Here is an 18,812-nt window from a genome sequence, read left to right as displayed (position 1 = left end):
TTGAATGGCAGATTGCATTTCCCTTTTTGCATTGGCTGCCAGGGGACTCAGAATCAAACTTGCCACTGTATTAAACAGTACACACAGAGGACCTAACGGTACATATCATGACCGTGAACTTGACCTCTGTTCTGTTTTTAATTTTAGTTGGAGAATAATTGCTTTACAATATTGTGTTAGTTTCTGCCATACGTCAACATGAATCAGCCATGGATATACATATATCCCCTCCCTCTTACCATCCCTCCCACCGCCCACCACTACCCACCCCTTTAGGTTGTCACAGAGCACAGATTTGAGCTCCCTGCATTACACAGCAAATTCCCACTGGCTATTTACTTTACATGGAAATGCGTATGTTTCAATATTGCTCTTTCAATTCGTCCCTCCCTCTCCTCCGCCCACCGTGTCCACAAGTCTGCTCCCCATGTCTGCATCTCCATCGCTGCCCTGCAAACAGGTTCATCAGTCCCCTCTTTCTAGGTTCCGTATATATGCGTTAATATATGATACTTGTTTTTCTCTTTCGGACATGCTTCAGTCTGTATAATAAGTTCTAGATTTGTCCAGCTTATACGCATGGACTCAAATGCGTTCCTTTTTGTGGCTGAGTAACATTCCACTGGACGCCCGTCCTGCGACATCTTAGCCTCTACCTCTGTTTTGTCTTCTGCGTCTCCCCTTTGCTTTCCTCACCAACTAACAGCCACGTCGTATTGTGCCCACTCTGGCCGCACCTTTCTCCCTGGTACAGGTCAGCCCCTTCCCATGCATAGTCGGGAGGGCCCATTGGCCCTGGCCCGGCCGCTCCCGCCTCCGAGGCTCCTTAGTCTCAACACCCCCGGGAGTCTCAACACTCCACACCACTCCCAGACCTCCACTCCCTCCTCCAGGAGCCATCCCTGGTGCTCCTTGTTGCCAGCCAAAACCTCTCAGGATCACACAGATGACGTCGTCTTGTGGTTCTGTGGCCACCCGTCCACACAGCTCACTCCTGCTTCTGTGCACCTGCCCTGGGACCCAGCTCAGGACTTGCCCTCAGGGCCCTGGGAAAGATCTACAAGGCCTGCTCCCAGGCTCTGGGGTCCTTGAGACCACTGCTTGCCCCGGAAGTCCTGTCTGTCTGTGGGCAGGGCCTGTGGGCGGGGCCTGTGAACAGCCAGGGCATCTCAGGCTCCAAGGGGCTCCAGGAGGCTCACGTCACACCAGTGCCCACAAGGCCACCAACTGGGCATATTTGGCACACAGCTGTGTTACCAACCAGGGTTGTCGGCCTCCTTAATCAATAGAAATTGATCAGAGGCCAGACAGGAAATTCAGGAAAGGCTTTACTGGGGACCCTGCTGCAGCAGGGGGAGTGAGAACAAGTGAGGTTTCCTTGCCCCCTCCCCAGGGTTGGGAGGGATGAGCTGGTTCCTTATATGGGGTGAGGGTAGGGGTGTATTCAGGGGTCGGGATGGAGGCGTGGCTTAGGTGGTCTGCTCACCCCCTTGTGGCACTGTGTGAGGGTAGACATGCACGGTACCCTGCTTTTACTTCTAAATCTTCCGAAGTGGCAGTTGGGCTTTTGGTCTTCCTGCTTCTTGTCCAGAATTTGTCCCAACCGGGCATGCAGGTAGTTATTTTTAGTCCCTTATAGTTTCTTTGTATTTTGTTGCTCTAGATGTTTGGCCAGGTACAGGCCCTGCAGCAAAGGGTCCCAGGTCCCAGCCTGTCTCACTTGGGCCCCACTACTTAGGAGCTGTGTGACTCTGGGCAACCCCCATCCCCTCTCTGAGCCTCCCTTTTTCCCTAAGCAGGATGGGTAAAAAGAGCACAGCCAACCAGGCACCACTCAGCGAGCTCTCAGGAGACACCAGCTCCTGTTGTCCTGGGGGGGGGGGGTCCCTTGGAGGCAACAGCCCATCCTCTGCTCCTCAGAGACTGTCCAGGCGGAGGACCCTGGGGGCCCACACTCTGGGAGCTAGGGGTGGAGGAAAGGCAGCCATGGGGTGAGAGATGAGTGGAAACAGGATCTGGAACCAAGGGGCAAGCCACACAGATTCCCGCTAGGCCTCTGTTTGCCCACCTGCCCAATGGGGCCGCAGCAGGACTCACCTTGCCAGGTGAGGTGGAAAGGGACAGATGATGCTGAGGCCGCCGGCTGAGTTGATGTGTGATGACTTGGGGGCGGGGTTGCTCTGGGATTTCTGACCCATTTTTCCAGGTACTCATCTTCCTCGCCCCACAGCTGGGGGGTTTCCAAGATCCCCTCGCTCAGCCTCTGTGTCCTGGGCATTCTGGAATCTCTGAGACCAGCATGGACCCGTTTCCTCTGCTCCAACTGGAGATGCGGGCTGGCTTGGCCCTGCAGTGTCAGCTGCCGGGACAGCTGGCTCCAGAGGCTGTTGCCGTGGAAACCCAGACTGATGTTCTCCCAAACAGCTGAATTATTTGTGGTTTCCCTGCCGAGTGTCCCAGCCGAGCAGGCCAGGACGGTGGCTGGGGAGGGGTGGGGGCTGAGAGAAGCCTCTAGGAGGGAGCCCCCTTCTAGGGCCCTCAGGCCTGCCTTGGCCTTCTCCACAGGGAAATGATCCAAAGACACTGAGATTTTGGGAGATGGGGGAAGGGTGTGATTGGAAAAAATGTGCTGAGGTCATCAGGTTTGCTTCCAAAAGCGCTTCTGTGGGAGAGTATGGGGCCAGCAAGCTCCTCCAGAGTTGCTGGGGGAGTTTTCTCCTTGGTGATGGTGCCCACTCCCAGTTATGCCTCTGGCAATGGGTGCCCTGAGGGAGCCCTGGACCCGTGTACAGGACACGGAGCCAAGGCTGCTTTCATTAGCTCATCCCAGCTCTGCCTCTGATTGGCTGCCTGACTCACAGCTCTCAGTGCCTCTCAGAGCCTTGGCTTGCTTATCTGTGAAATGGGGACAGCATTGCTCACACCACCCAGGCTCAGCTGAGGAGGTCTGAGTGAGAACTTCTGGAAGCCAGAGCAACTGTCTCCTCTGAAGGGTTTTCCCATGGGGCACCAGGCGTTTTGGGAATAAAGAGAATTGTGCAGTGCCTCCAGATCTGAGATACGCAGCTACTTTGCTTTTCAGTTCAGACTGAAACTGGACAGATTCAGACCTGGACACCTTGCTCCGTAGACAGCTGAGCAGGGTCTGTAAAGGGGACGGCCGCTGGAAATGAGTCAGATGGTGAATCCATGGGTGGCGGGGCACCCACAGTGCAGGCTTGGAAGCAAGCAGGGTGGCCATGAAGGGCTGCCAGCCAGACCCCACATGAAACTGGGAGTGACGGGTGGCTGACTGGCACGTGTAGAGATGGGCTCATGAGCTGCACCGTCGCTCAGAAGCCCTTCCAGCACGGAGAGAGAAAGCGGCTTTAAACGGCAGGGAACTGCACATTCTAGCCAGGATAGCAAATAAAGCACGCACGGCACCTCCCTCAACCCAGCCTGGGCAGACATCACTAATTGATCACAGCACTCTTTACTGCAGAGTCCAGACTCCCTCCCCGCACTGTCGTCAGCCCAGCAGGCCTGGCCAACACCTGTCAACCAGGTTTGCGTGTGAGGTAATCCTGCTCGCCGTCCCCATGCTGGAAGCCGCGTGAGGTCCCTCTGGCGTCTCTGTGCACCGAGGACCCCACACCAGGCTGCAGGGCATGCACTTTGTGGGTCATTCTCTGATTCTCCTCCTTGACTGAGGGTCCCTCTGCTCCCCCAGGAAGATGGATTTACTGATGAGTCAGTGCAGGGACTCTTTCTCAAACCTGCAGAGCCTGAAAATCGGCTGGGGAGTCTTGTTGAGTCCTGAGTCAGCAAGTTGGCCTCTAGCATGGATCCCACCTTCTAACCAGCTGCCAGGCCATGCCAGTGCTGCCTCGTGGAGGACCAGATGTTAGGCAGAGAGGGTGCAGACAGCTCTCAAATAATGAAACAGGCAGAGAGAATGGGATCCAGAGCTTAGGGGCTGGATCCAAGGCTCAGATTTTGATTTGATACGAGCACTTGTGAGATGTTCTTCCTTGCTCCGCTGGAGAAGGACGTATCTGCAGGGAGGCAAAGCCCCCTTCCTGTCCACCTCCCCAGGAATGTGCTGGCCTTTACTCCTTCCCTGCATTTTTTAGACTCCGGCTGGTGCTGGGGAGAAAAATGGAGGGTGTGATTTGTCCCTCTGGAAAGCATGCATCCCCTTCCAATGACTCGGGGAGGATTGGGCCAGCTGGGGGCCAGCCTTTAACCGAAGGTCACCTTTCCTGGTATGCCTCCTGTCCTGGGTTGGAATTGGATCTTTCCAGCAACTATACCAGGCTCTTGGTTTCGAGGACCACTTCTTTCTTCCAATGCAGGCAGTGTGACGTGTGGTGTATGCACTACCACTGAGAATCTTGCAAAACCATTGTTCTAGCTGTTAAGGTTGTACAACCAATGAGCCCAAACTTAAGGGTGGAAACTCACCCTTTGTTAGGCTCACAGATTCTGTGGGTCAGGAATTTGGACAGGGCATAGCAGGGGAGGCTCACCCTCTCATGTGCATCTGGCACTTACGGTGGGGCTCTCAGATGAGCCCTCCACCAGGACGGTCAGCTGGAACACCCACGTTTGGCCCCTGCATGCACCTCGGGCTTCCTCATGGCATGGTGGCAGGATTCCAGGGGTGAGCGCTGGACGGAAGAGATGGACGCAGAAAGGGGAACAAGGAAGAATAAAAGAGAGAGGGTACAAATCGAAAATAAACACACATGATAAAGCATTTCAATATTTAAACTAAATATTAACAGTGTAAACTCTTTAATTAAAAGGGGTTATTGGAATAGAAAAATAAGACTCAATTGTACATGCAATTTATGCCTATAAGAAATGAACTCTATGTGATATTTACTCACTAAAAGTGACTATTAATATCAGATAAAACAGACTTCAAGATAAAGCGATAATTGAGGGAGAAAAGGGACATTGTACAATAGTGAACAGGTTAAGTCATAGTTTTAAATGTGTATGCACCTACTAGTCGAACCTCAAAATGCATGAAAAAGATGGGTAATATTAAACAGAGAAATAACTCTATAGTAAAGTATTCAACTTACCCTCTATTTATGATTGATAGAACTAGACCTGCCCCCCTCGGCCCCCTGCCAAATGCAAATAAATACATAGGATATTTGAAAAATCTCCAACCTGACCTCAAAATCGATATTTACAGAAAATACTTCCTACAGTTACAGAATAAATTTTTTTCACATGCCATTGTAATTCACCAAGATAGACCAAATGCTGGTCCATAAAGTACGTCTCAATTAACTTAAAAGTACTGAAATCCCAAATAATAACAGAAATGTATTCAAATGAACGGGATGCAGCTAAAGCAATGTTTAAGGGGAAACTTTACCTTTAAATGCTTAGAAAAGAAGAAAGGTATAAAATCAATGACCTAAATTTCCTCCATATAAAGTGAGAGAAGGAAGGGCAAAGTAATCCTGGGGCGGGGGGATGGGGGGTAGGAAATAAGAAAAATGAAAGCAGAAACCAATGAAACACAAAGCACAGAGATAATAGAGGAAAGTGAGGAAGCCAAAACCTGTTTCTCTGAAAAAAATCAACAAAATTCAAAGCGAAAAAAGGACAATGCAAATTCACAAACGCAAAGCATGAGAAGAAGGGCTATCACTACAGATCCTACAGGCATCAAAAATAACAATAGAATATTGTGAGCAATTTTAGGCCAAAAAGTGTGCCAACTTTGATGAAATTGAAACATTCTTTTAAAAATATAACTTACCAGAAGCGACGTAAGAAGAAGCAGAAAATCTGAAGAGCCCTATGTCTATTTTTTAAAATACAATTTATTATCAAAACCTTTCTGCATTAGTTTCTTATTGCTGTTGCAACAAATTACCATCTTCTTCGTGGCTTAAAACAATACAAATTCACTCTCTTACAGTTATGGAGGTGGGAAACAGAAAATCAGGGAGTCACCAGGGCTTCACTCCTTCTGGAGGCTTCCGAGGAGATGTTTCCTGTCCTTTTCAGCTTCCAGAGCATTGCCCCTAATTGCACATCTCCAGCTTCTTGTTTTCGTCATCATGTCTTCCTCTGGTTCACTCTGACCTTCCTGCCTCCCACTTATAAGGGCCTTTTTGTTACACTCTGCATGCTTGGAGGCTAAGCCCCTCCGTTGTGTCCGAGTCTTTGCGACCCATGTAGCCTGCCAAGCTCCTCTGTCTGTGGGATTATCCCAGCCTGAGTACTGGAGTGGGTCGCCGAGCCCTCCTCCAGGGCATCTTCCTGACCCAGGGATCAAGCCTGCGTCTCCTGCCACTCCTGCATTTGCAGGTGGATTCTTTACCACTGAGCCGCCTGGGAACTCCAATTACATTGTGCTTATTGGTTAATACAGGATAATCTTCCCATGTCAAGATTCTTAACCTTCATCCCATCTGCAAAGTCTCTTTTGCAAGGTGAATTCACATTCACAGGTTGTAGGGATTAGAACGTGAGCGTTTTGGGGAATCACTAATCTGCCTACCACAGTGACAAGAGAAAATCATTGTTTATGCTCATTGATTCCGTGGGCCGGGAATTCCAACAGGGCACAGTGGGGATGACTTGCTCTTTTTAATTTAAAAAATTTATTTATTTTGGCTGTGCTGGGTCTCCCCTGCTGCCCACAGGCCTTCTCTAGCTGCAGGGAGCAGGGGTTACTCTCTACTTGTGGTGCATGGGCCTCCCTTGCTGCAGAGCATGGGCTCCAGGGTACACAGGCTTCAGTCGTTGCAACACGTGGGCTTAGTTGCCCTGAAGCATGTGGGATCTTCCTGAACCAAGGATTGAACCCGTTTCCCCTACATCAGCAGGCAGATTCCGAACCAGTGGACCACCAGGGAAGGTCCAGGATGGTTCACTTTTGCATGATGACGTCTGAGACCTCAGTTAGAAGATTCAAGGACTCAGGGCTGAAATGAGCAGAGTGCACTGGCAGTTGTCAGGTAGCCGTTGCTGGCTCAGCTGAGAGGTCCCTAAAGCTGTCAATACAGCCTCCAGCCTTTCATGTGGCTTGTGCTTCCTTACCAGATGGTGGTAAGGGTGCACAGGTCCCACAGGTGATGTCTCCCACAGACAGAGGACCACGAGGAAGCTGAATCACTGCTTGTGATCTAGCCTTGGAAGTCAGACAGCGTCACATCTGTTCATCAAGATGATCACAAAAGCCCCGCCCACTTTCAAGGGAGAGGAAAACAGACCCTATCCCTTAGTGGAGAGGAGATGAGACATGGGACCAGAAACATTACAGTGGCCGCATTTGGGAAATCCCACCTACCAGCCTCCCTGATGATTCAGTCAGCAAAAAAACAAAACAAAACAAAAAACCCACCTGCCAAGGCAAGACACCTGGGTTCAATCCCTAGGTCAGGAAGAACACCTGGAGGAGGAAATGGCAACCTGCTCCAGTATTCTTGCCATGGAAATCCCATGGATGGAGGAGCCTGGCAGGCTGCAGGCTATGGGGTTGCAAAGAGTTGGACACGACTTAGTGATCACACCACCACCATCTAGCAGAGTCTTTCAAGGATGACAGTCAGGATTTGCTGCTCTTTCAGGGGAACTTTGTATGTTCCAGGAACCCAGGGACTTTGCCGAGGGAGCTGCCACCCCCCAACACAGGGCCACCTTGTAGTGACCAGCATCGAGGCCCACCCACTAGCACTTCCCTCCTATGAACTTTCCTGATCCAGGTTCATGAAGTTCACGTGAGACATCTTGGGTCCACGGGGGGACCTGAGTGTGATCAGTCCCTTTAGCCAGTGCTTGGTGCCAGAATCAAAGCCTCAGTTAGTTCAGTGACTGACCACAGCTTGGTATAGACTAGTGAGATTTGAGACAAAAGTTCATGGAGATTTCTGGGGAAAAGCATTCCATACCTCTCAACAGGGAAGCTGTTGAGACAACAGGAGACAGCTCCAGTCTGTCCTTTTGCTCATTCCCATACTGATGTGAGGGGGTGGTGAGCTGCCGCTGCCTTGCTCTCTGGCCAACAGTGAAACCATAAGCAGAGCAGGGCATAGTCAGGATGCCGCTGGAGGGGTAGGTATAATGTCCTGGGCCACACTGACCCTGATTCCTGCTCCACCCTGGGCTCCAGTCTCAGCAGCCAACTTATCTTTTGATTGTTTAGGCTACTTGGAAACAGCCTTTATGTTACCTAGAGCTGCAGGGAGTCTTCCTGACATAGAATATTTTCCCTTTTTGCAGTGAGGATAAGGAGGCTTGGAGAGGTAAAGACCAGGCTTACCAAGCTTTCAAGTGCATAAGGATGCCCTCGAGAGCCTGCTAAAATGCAGGTTCTGACTCCAGAGGTCTGGGTTGGAATCTGAGATCCTGAGTAAGCCCACGGTGAGGCAGAGGCTGCCGGCCCCAAGGACTACCCTGGAGTAATAAGAGGGTCTGGGGTGTGCTTGAGGCCACACAGCTGGGAGTAACAGGTTTTAAACCAAGATTTGCCTGCCTTCAGTATTAAATGAAATCAGCCCTGAATAGTCACTGGAAGGACTGATGCAGAAACTCCAATACTTTGGCTACCTGATACACAGAGTCAACCCATTGGAGAAGACCCTGATACTGGGAAAGATTGAGGGCAGGAGAAGGGGGCGACAGAAGATGAGATGGTTGGATAGTGTCACTGAATCAATAGACATAAGTTTGAGCAAACTCGAGGAGATGGAGAAAGACAAGGAAGCCGGGGTGCTGCAGTCCATGGGGTCGCAAAGAGTTGGACACAACTTAGCAACTGAACGACAGCTGCCTGCCTGCAAATCCCACCTTCTCTTCACTGTGCTCTTGGAGCCACCTTACCTGTTCACACATTAGCCTGCATGAACGGAGGACATGGGCAGACATGGGTCTCCTGGGAGGGAGGCCCCGAACACCTACCTCCTGGTACCCAAGGATACCCAGGGCCATCTTATCCTGGAGGACATCGCTCACCCTCAAAATTTCTAACACTTTGATTTGTCTTGTGCTCAGTCTGAGCTGGCTGATGTTTCATGCTCCGTTTTACCACTGGACGGCTGAATCCAGCTAGTGCATGCTCAGTTGCTCGGTCGTTCTGGCTCTTGCAACCCCATGAACTGTAGCCCACCAGGCTCCTCTGTCCAAAGGATTATCAAGTCACGAATACTGGAGTGGGCTACCATTTCTTCCTCCAGGGGATCTTCCAGACTCAGGGACCGATCATGCATTTCCTGAATATCCTGCATTGGCAGGGGGATTCTCTGCCTCTGAATCACCTGGGAAACCCAGATAGCATAACCCCAAATTCCTTTCTCATGCAAACCACCAGGGGCTTTGTAAAAATGCAGATTTCCCCTTGTGGTGGGGTTAGGGCCAGGGAAACTGTTTGGTCATAAGCACATCAGGAGTTTCTTAAATTTGGGGACCTCCAACTTTGGGGGTATGGATATATGTTTATCTTTGCCTTGGATGTCTTTCTTTCTGTTATGGTCAATATACCATCATGTCCAACCCTCAGGATAAGCCTGGGGATGGGTGGAACTATGATTCCCACATGACAGGATGGGAAACCAAAACAGGTCCCAAGCTGGGGAAGGTGCAGGAACTGGGACTCACGTCTCAGGCTCCGGAGCCTGGACTGACCTGGCTTCTTCACAAGGCACTTGAAGAAACAAACACGGATGCCCCAGCATTCCCGAGTTCCTGGCCTGGTCACCAGGGCAAACATCCCGTTTGTGTAACATGGGCCGTGCTTCAGCAGTAGAGAATCAGTGTTGATTTTGGCGCCAGCCTCTGTGTGGATGGATCCAACGCTGATATCCTTGATTTTCTCCCAAGTCCACAGTCTCAAAGGAGAGGTGGTAGCAGTCTGAGAGATCGTCCCCCGACCTGGCACCCCCAGGCATCTCCCCATCTCCCAGCGTTCATCCCTATGTCTGGGAGGATGGATGAGGCCTCTAGGACTCCGGGCCTCCAGTGAGTCTGGATCATGATCCAGGCAGTTTTTTTGTGTGTCTGGCTCTGCGGTCTGCTCACAACTGGCTTCCTCTCCTGGCAAAGTGCAGGAGGGTGAGGTGGGCTGGGGGTGGGGGTCTGTCTTGTCCCCTGACACTGCCGGGGGTTGACCCCAGGGACACAGCCTCCACCAACTCTCTCTACTAGGGCATCTGTGGGCAAGCCAGGAATGTCCTTCTGGTGACCTTGGCCTCAGAGCCACCAGCTCCTACCCCACCAATGCTGATGTCCCTTGAGCAGGCATCTCGTGACTGGGGCTGCCCATTCTGCTCTGTCTGTGCAGGAGACTCACAGATGCGTCCCTGAGTCTGTCAATTTCCAAACTGCAGGCAAGGCATTGTTCCCAAACAGGGTGACCTGAAGTGTGACTCAGGGCCAGCAGCCGGGGCGCCACCTGAGACCTCAGGGTCACGCAGACACCAGTGCCAGACCCGCGGCATCAGAACCTTCTTGTTCAAGGGTCCCCATGTGACTCAAGTTGCAGCAGTGCTGTGCCAGCTGAAGACAACCCATAAAGGGCCAGAGGAGTCATTGTTCAGTCACTAAGTCGTGTCCAGCTCTTTGTGACTCCATGGACTGCAGCACTCCGGGCTTCCCTGTCCTTCACCGTCTCTTGGAGTTTGTTCAAACTCATGTCCATTGGGTCAGTGATGCCATCCAACCATCTCATCCTCTGTTGCCCCCCTTTCCTCTGGCCTTCAATCTTTCCCAGCATCAGGGTCTTTCTCAACGAGTCAGTTCTCCGCATCAGGTGGCTAAAGGATTGGAGCTTCAGCTTCAGTATCAGTCCTTCCAATGAACCTTCAGGCTTGATTTCCTTTAGGATGGATTGGTTTCATTTCCTTGCTGTCCAGGGACCTCTCAAGAGTCTTCTCTAGCACCATAGTTCAAAAGCATCATTTCTTCGGTGATCAACCTTCTTTATGGTCCAACTCTCGAATCTGTACATGACTAATGGAAAACCCATCGTTTTGATTATATGGACCTTTGTGGAGCTACAGGGTCCTTACTGACTTCACAGGCATTGCACATGCCCAAGGTTAATATCACAAATTCAGGCTTCACTCATGAAAGACTGAAGGTCCTTCAGCCGGGAAGGCTGAATTTCCTTTGTTCTATTAATGAGGATCTGCTCAGGAAACCTGTAGTGTGTAGACTGTGAAGAAGATTGTTCACTCAGAAAAAGCATTTTTATAGGCTGGAGAAGCACAGTTTATGTGTAAATAATGTCCCCGCTACAAGGAGGGTGAACTCGGCATATCAGTCATCAGGTGCTCTGTCCTGACTACAGGCGACTTTGCCCCAGGTGGGACCGAGGGCATGTGTGGACATGTGTGTATATGCAAGCGTGTGTGCACACGTGTGTTTATACATGTGTTTGTGTACGTGTGTAACTTTGGAAGGGTATTGGGAAAGCTGGGAAGGACTGAGATGACCCCATCCATCCGATTTTGAGACTCCAGGTGGGGGACGTTCCCGCAGTGAGCAGGGGACAGACAGGTCCAGAGGCCCTGCAGGGTCAGGGCCCCCCACCCCTCCTCTGGCCCTAACTGTGCTCTCGGCTCTGTCGGGGAGGAGGGAAGCCCTCTCACTGAGGCTGAGGGCTCACCAGGGCTGGGATGTGAGGGGCTCCATCCAGCCATCTGGCACAGGGCAGCATTCTGTACATCCAGTGTCTCTCACTACTATCCTTAGGGAGTGGGGTTCTGCGAGGGGCTGAGGCTGGCTGGGGCTGGGGCTTGCTGATGAGGCCGGCCAGCCCTCCCTGAGAGGAGCCTGTGGAGCCGGGCCCAGGGTGCCACCAAGAGGTGGGGCAGAGAACAGTGGTGTGGCCCTCTTCTGTAGCCTGCAGGCTGGACCTCTGCGTAGCTGCTGCCTCTCAGGCGGGGCCAGCGCCCTGTCTGCTTGAGAAATAGGCGCTCTAGGCAGCCACCTGAGCTGCAGCAATCGGAGGGGTTCAAACTTTACTCTTGTTTAGTTTCTTCTTCTCTCTCTTTCTCAAAAAAAAAAAAAAAAATTCAAGCAGTCTGCTGCTAACCTTCCTTCCCTCTCTCCTTCCTTCCTGTCTATCCACACAGTCTCCATCTGTCTGTCTGTCCACCTCTCAGTCTATCTATCTATCTGCTTCTTCCTTCCTTTTTTTTCTCCCCCCTTCCTCTTCCATTTGCCTCCTGCTGGACAGTGATTCCTGGGTTTCTGGGCTGTCCCCAGGCAGCCCTGGGTCACAGTAATCCCCCTGCTCTGATGACACCCTCTGACTCCTGTGTGAGCTGAGGTCCAGCCTGAACTGTCCTTTGGACAGAGGGTCCCCTGTGCCCCTGGCTGGCATCCGGAGCATAGCCTAGAGTGGGCAGCCTGTTCCTCCCTGGCGGGGCCTGCTCAGTGGTCTTCAGAAGCATCATGGAGGCGCTGGGCGGGGGGGGGGGGCCCTGCAGGGACACCGCCTTCCCCCAGATACCAGGCACTGATGCTACTTCCGTTAACTGCTACCTCATTTCCTGACCAATCGTCCAGCCCCAAACAGAACTCGTCTTATCTGGTTTCATCTCGGGCCCGGAGAGGTCTGTCAACCCCTGGCATCAGCAGATCCATCAGGAAATCACCTATTGTGGCTAAAATTTGCCTTCCGAAGCTTGTGCAGAGCCGCAGGAAGTGACGGCCGGAGGCCTGGAGCCGCAGCACACAAAGCGGCCTCGCTGCCCACAGGGGCTGCACATCCACGGCTCCCACCCAAGGGCTCGCGTCCAGCAGGCAGTGGCCATGGGCAACCTTCCCAGCCAAGCTCTTATCTCACACTCTGCATCACGCAGCGATCCCGGGGGACCCCAGTGGAAGTCCCCAGGCCAGCCCAGAGGCCCCCCAGGGCTTGTCCTGGCCAGTTCCAGTGGACACGCATCCCAAGGCCTCGGCTGGCAGGGCGGACGGGCACACCCAGGCCCGAAGGGATGACCTTGCCTGGGTGGGGGCATTAAGAAAACTGCAGCAGGACCCTGTGGGGAGCCCAGGGCGCCCACCTAGCTGGGTGTCCTCCACAACAGCCCAGAGCGCATATGGGACCAAAACATGCGGCTCACCCACCAGGGAAGGGGAGTCCAGGCGGGCCTCACATGGGGTGGCAGGGTTGGGGGCAGGGATGGGCTTTCGTGGCCCCACTGGCCACGCTTCAAACATTCCCGTGTCCTCACCTGCCCATCCGCCCGCAGCGGGGCTCCGTGCGGCTCACCCTGAATCTTGGAGCGAAAAAAATAAATAAATGAGCCCAAAAAAAAAGGACCTGACCAGATGCCAAAAGCGAAGATAACACGGGAGGAAGTTTATTTGGATGAGGAAATCCCTAAATGCTGTTGAAACTATGCTTGGAATTGCTCATTAGCGCTTAGGGGGGTGCTTTGAAGGAAGCACAGTCTCCCCATGGGCCGCCCCCCCTGCCGGGTCCCCCTGCCGTCATCACTTATCTGCAGGAAACGGGCTCCCACCTCTGAATCTGCAGGGCGCTGCCCGAAGCGGGCTGAGACTCACGGCGGGCAGCCGGACAGTTCTCTCAGGGAGGATGGCCTTCCCGGGGCCGTGGCCCTGGCCCCATAGCTGGGTTGAGTGGCCACATGCTCCCAGGGCGGTGGGAAGAGAACGTTCTGGGAGGTTGGTCCGGGTCACAGCAAGGGGGGCGTCCCCGGGGGGCCCACCTGACAGTCTTAATGCATCCAGATGCCGCCCTGACTCAGGCTCCAAAAATGTACATTTTTCACCCAGTGTAGGGGACAGGCAAGGAAGCGAGGGCCAGGTGTCACCCAGGGCCCTGGGACTCTTGGCTGTAGCCTGACCCAGGAGCGTGGGGCTAGCGAGAATTTTCAGATGCTCCGTCCGCCTCGGAAATGTACATCTTCCTGCAGGGCCCGTGGCAAGCCCCGGACACAGGAAGAAAGGCCTATTTTTGGAGGCAAGCTTTAGGAGCTGAGGCTTGGATGACCCTATCCTGGCCTGCCCTCTGACTCGGGCAGGAAAAGCTGTCAGGAACGCCTGACTTGGAGGCACATAGAACCTTGCCTTCACTGACAGGAGGGGCCAGGGGTCAGCTGCCCCTGCGCCAAGCTGGCCTCGGAGTGGGGACCAGACCATCACTGTGGCCAGACCTCAGGGTCGCCGTGCATTAGCTCAGGGCTCAGGGCATTTCCTCTGCTCCCGCCATGAACAGGTCCCGCGGCACTGGGAGCTTTGCACTGAACTCAACAAGTCATGTGACAGCCCTGCTCATCACGAAAGCCACCAGCCCAGCTTGTGTTGGGGACAGATCACCTCCCCAGGTCCGGAGTGACACATGGGGCCCAGGGCGGTAGCCCAGGCCTCTCAGAGCCCCAGAAAAGGAAACGGGCAGTCAGATTTTTCCTCTGAGCAGGAGCTCGTTTGGTCCTGGCTCTCCTTGGCACAGCTGGCGCCCACACTGACCACCTAGCTGCCGTCCTGCACCCCAGGTATCTGCACTGGGGCCCTGCAGCTGGGGCCCGCGGGTGCTGTGTGCTGGGCCACACGCTGCTGTGGTCCTTCCATAAACGGTGCAGCATCTGCTGGTCTGACCACCCTCTTCGCCTCCAGTGTGTCCCCCCAGCCTCCACCCCTAAAAGTTAGGAGCGAAAGAGATGGGGGGTGAAAACCACGAGGGCTAGGGGAAGATGAAGAAAGATTTTCACTTCCCTACCTCCCAGTTCTATGTTTAGAATTTCCACTTCCACTGGCTGTGATTTTCCTCTTTATAAGAGTTTGCCCTCGGCAAGCAGGGTCGCCGAGGCCCCTCAGCTCCCGATTTGTCTGCCAGGACACCTGAGGGTGGGCGTCCCCCTGCCCTCCCCAATCCAAATTTCCCTCTTAAAAGAGAAATGTCTTCAGACTCCAAAAGGCATCTTTCTTGGGCATTTTCCTCCATTTTGAACTGTATGCTGATTTTCCACGATTCCGTTTGTCAGGGGGACTTGGGGGCTGGAGGGCAGTTCCCACAGGAGACCCTGGAGGAGCCTGCAAACCTGCAGATCCAGAGAAGACACAGGGAGGGTGGCCCTCCAGACCCTCTAGAAGGGGGACCTGTACCCCGGATGGCCAGAGTGGGCTGGGAGGAGATCCAGCCTCGACAGGCAGCATGCCTGCACACATGAGCAGGCTGCCACTGGCTTCTCTGAGCTTCTCCACGATGCTTCTGAGGCCAGGGCTGGGCGTGATTGGGCCTAGAGTGTGTGTCGTCTCTGAAAGCAGACTCAGATGCGGGTAGGTAGAGGGACACTCTCCTTAAAAGGGCCCTAATCCTATCAAGGGGCCCACCCTTATCACCTCAGCCAACCCTAATCACCTCCCAAAGGCCTCACCTTCTAAAACTGTCACATTAGAGGGAAGGGCTTCAGCATAAGAATTTGGGGACCTAAACACCTTGGCTGACGCCTGTCTTCGCTCCTTAGACGTGCAGCAGGAATGAAATTGTTGTCCCTTGTTTGGAAAAGTGGGCTCCGCGATGGTGGTGGTGCTCACAGACCTGAGAGGAAGCTAGAAAATATGCCTCTGGGGTCCAGAGACAGGAACGGACTTGCCAGAGCCCTAGAGCCAGCTGGTGGCAGGGGAAAGGACCAGAATCGAGGCTTCCTACTCTGGAGGTAAGAATAAAGATTCTCAGCTCCCTGCTTTCTGGACAAATGATAGGATTGTTTTTCTCATCCCCCTGGAAGTCAGGTGTGGCTGAGAGTGACTTGCTTGGCTGGTGAAACTTGAGCAGAAGTATTAAGAACCAGTACACGAGTCTGGTCTTGGTGATGGTGGAAGCGTGGTTAGAGATGAACCCTCACCTGGGTTCCTGGAGTAAGCACTGCACAGGCCCCCTCCACCTTGGAGGTGCGGCACAAGTGAAAAATGAGTCTGTCATTTTAAGTCAAGAATCAGTAGGCCTAAAGGCCAAATTTGGGCTCACCGCCTGTTTTCTTAATTTATTTATTTTTAATTGGAGGATAATTGCTTTACAACAGAGTGTTGATTGGGGCTTCCCCAGCGGCTCAGGGGTAAAGAGCCTACTCGTGAATGCAGGAGACGTGGGTTCAATCCCTGGGTCAGGAAGATCCCCTGGAGGAGGGCATGGCAACTCACTCCAGGATTCCTGCCTGGAGAATCCCGCGGACAGAGGAGCCTGGCGGGCTACAGTTCATAGGGTTGCAGAGAGTCGGACACAACTGAAGCGACTTAGCACACACGCCCACATTGCGTTGGTTCCTGCCATACATCAGCATGGATCGGCCATAGGTATACATAGGCCCCTCCCTCTGGAACCTCCCTGGCACCTGCCAGCCCATCCCACTCCTCTAGGTTGCCACAGAGCCTTGGGTTTCAGCTCCCTGTGTCACGTGGCACTGTGTATATTTCAATACTACTCCCTCAATTCATCCCACCCTCTCCTTTCCCCGCTGTGCCCACAATCTGTTCCCTATGTCTGTGTCTCTACTGCTGCCCTGTGAATAGGTTCATCAGTATCATTTTTCTAGACTCCGTATATATGCATTAATATACAATAGTTGTTTTCCTCTTTCTGACTTACTCCACTCTATATAACAGGCTCTAGGCTTATCCGCCTCACTAGTACTGACTCAGATTCATTTCTTTTTATGGCTGAGTAACATTCCATTGTATATATATATGTAGTGGCACAACTTCTTTATCCATTCATCTGTCGATGGACAACTAGATTTCTCCCACGTCCTGTCTATTATAAATAGTGCTGCAATAAACATTGGGGTACATGTATCTTTTAGAATTTTTACCGTCTGTTTTTATGAATAACGTTTTATCAGAACATACTTAGGTTTTATCTGAAGCTACTTTTGTACTATAAATAATTGTGGAAGAGTTGCACAGAGATTGTATGGCCCACAGAGTCTAAAGTATTTCTACAGAAACTGCTGTCTGACCTTGATTTAAGTCATTCAGATTGGGGATGGGCACAAGTTCTTTGTTAGTGAGCTAGCCAGTTCGAACTACTACACTTTCTAGTTGGGCTCACATGTTCTGAATGCCAGGTTGCACGCTACAACACTCTGACATACCAGATGTATTTGTGTGGCCTTGAAGGTTTCTCCAACCTGTTTCCACTGGCTGGTTGCTGACAGCCCACTGTGGTCAGTATTTTGCACACAGTGAAGAAAGGCTCAGGGAGACAAGTGGCCCTTCTTGAGTTACCCAGGGCTTAATCAGGCCTCTGACCCCCACGCTGAAATAGGTCACTGAGTCTTCGTCAGTTTTATCTGCATTGCCAAAGCCGGAACCAGAGCCAGATTAGGAAAGTTACAGGCCTTTCTACCCCAACACCTGTAGTTTAAGGAAACAGATGAAAAGAGAAGCCCATTGAGCCCAGAGCAGAAGTGAGAAGTGGTGAAATCTGGCTTCCCCTCCAGCCCAGCTCCTCTTCTGCTTCCTTTATTTGCTCTCAGTGGCTGCCACCGCCGAGGCTCACGTGGCCTCAGAGGAAACCATCCCCCCCGTCTTGTCCCTGGGCCTTGTTTTCCCCATGCCTGCTTGCTGCATGGGTGCTGCAGAGCCAAGCATGATGGGCACAGGGGTGGGAATGGGCATCCTTCTCTGCCCACCCCAGGCACGGAGGCTGCTGGAGTGGAATCTGGGGTGCTAGCTCTTTAGAAAGGCCTGTGAGAGGCCCGCCTGCAGCCTGCGCTGTAATCCTTGGCTTCTCTTACCCAGATTTCATGCTTCACATTCCCCAGCCTGGTCCTGACAGGCCCGAAGCTGGGAGTCCGCTTGGCCTGGGAAGGTGGATGAAAGTTTGAACAGCTGCAGAACCTGCCTGCCTGCTATCTCAAGCTACATACTTCTTTTTTTTCCCTTCAGCCAACCTCTTGGGCTTACGTAACACACTTGGAAGTCAAGGAGCCAAGATTCATTATCAACAGCCCAGGAGGGGTTTGCAAAACACTTGTTATGAAGAAATCTTTCCATTGAGAAAAATTCCCCCAGTGCTCATGCTTCCGGTGTCTCCAGCACGTCACCGGGGACTGTGAGCGGCTTCAGAAGGGGTATCTCCAAGACTCCAGAGCCCACTGCCCTCTGTTGGCTCTGCGTCTCGATTCTGGCACCAGGGAATGCAACTTGACCCTTTTCTTGCCCTCTGAGTTAGTCATCACTGACCTCAAACCAACAGCCGATGTCAATGATGGAGTTCTTAATGACGCACTGGGTCCCTGTGTTGCTTGTTTTGCTGGATGCACTCGGTGGCTGAGGGCTAGGTATTCCTATGTCCATTTTACAGAGGAGAACACTGAGGCCAGAGGAGGGCAGGCCATAGAGTCAGGGTACAGTCAGCATGATCCTGCAGGAGTAAGTGCAAAAGCAGACACCATCCCTTCCCCCAACTGCGGAACAGTCACTCCCAAAATATAACTCAACCCGTGAATGTGTTGTTTAAGCCACTAGCTGTATCGCAAGAGGAAATGAGGGGCTCATCCTGCAGGAAGATGAGACAAGCATTCCACTCAGCCGTTTCCCTTTTAAGAGAGCAGATGTGTGGTGCTCTGGGCCTTTCCTTGTCCACACTGTCACCTGGAGCCCCTGGAATCTGAAAGACCAGGGCTGGGGGGCCATGCCCAGGCCCCTTGAGGAACACAGGGATGCTCCTAAAACAGCCCTTTAAGAAGCATCCCTGCTGGAGCGAGGGCTGTTAAAGCCCACCAGCCACCGCTCACACAGTGCTTCTTTCACTGGGTCTCTGGAAACCGGAGCCCATGTAAATCCAAGAAGATGAAACTCTGTGGGTCTGGGCCACAGTTCCA

The sequence above is a fragment of the Ovis aries genome, chromosome 21 (assembly GCF_016772045.2).
Source record: "Ovis aries strain OAR_USU_Benz2616 breed Rambouillet chromosome 21, ARS-UI_Ramb_v3.0, whole genome shotgun sequence".
NCBI classification, from domain to species: domain Eukaryota; kingdom Metazoa; phylum Chordata; class Mammalia; order Artiodactyla; family Bovidae; genus Ovis; species Ovis aries.
The sequence above is the reverse complement of the archived record's forward strand: the minus strand, read 5'-3'. Positions refer to the sequence as shown.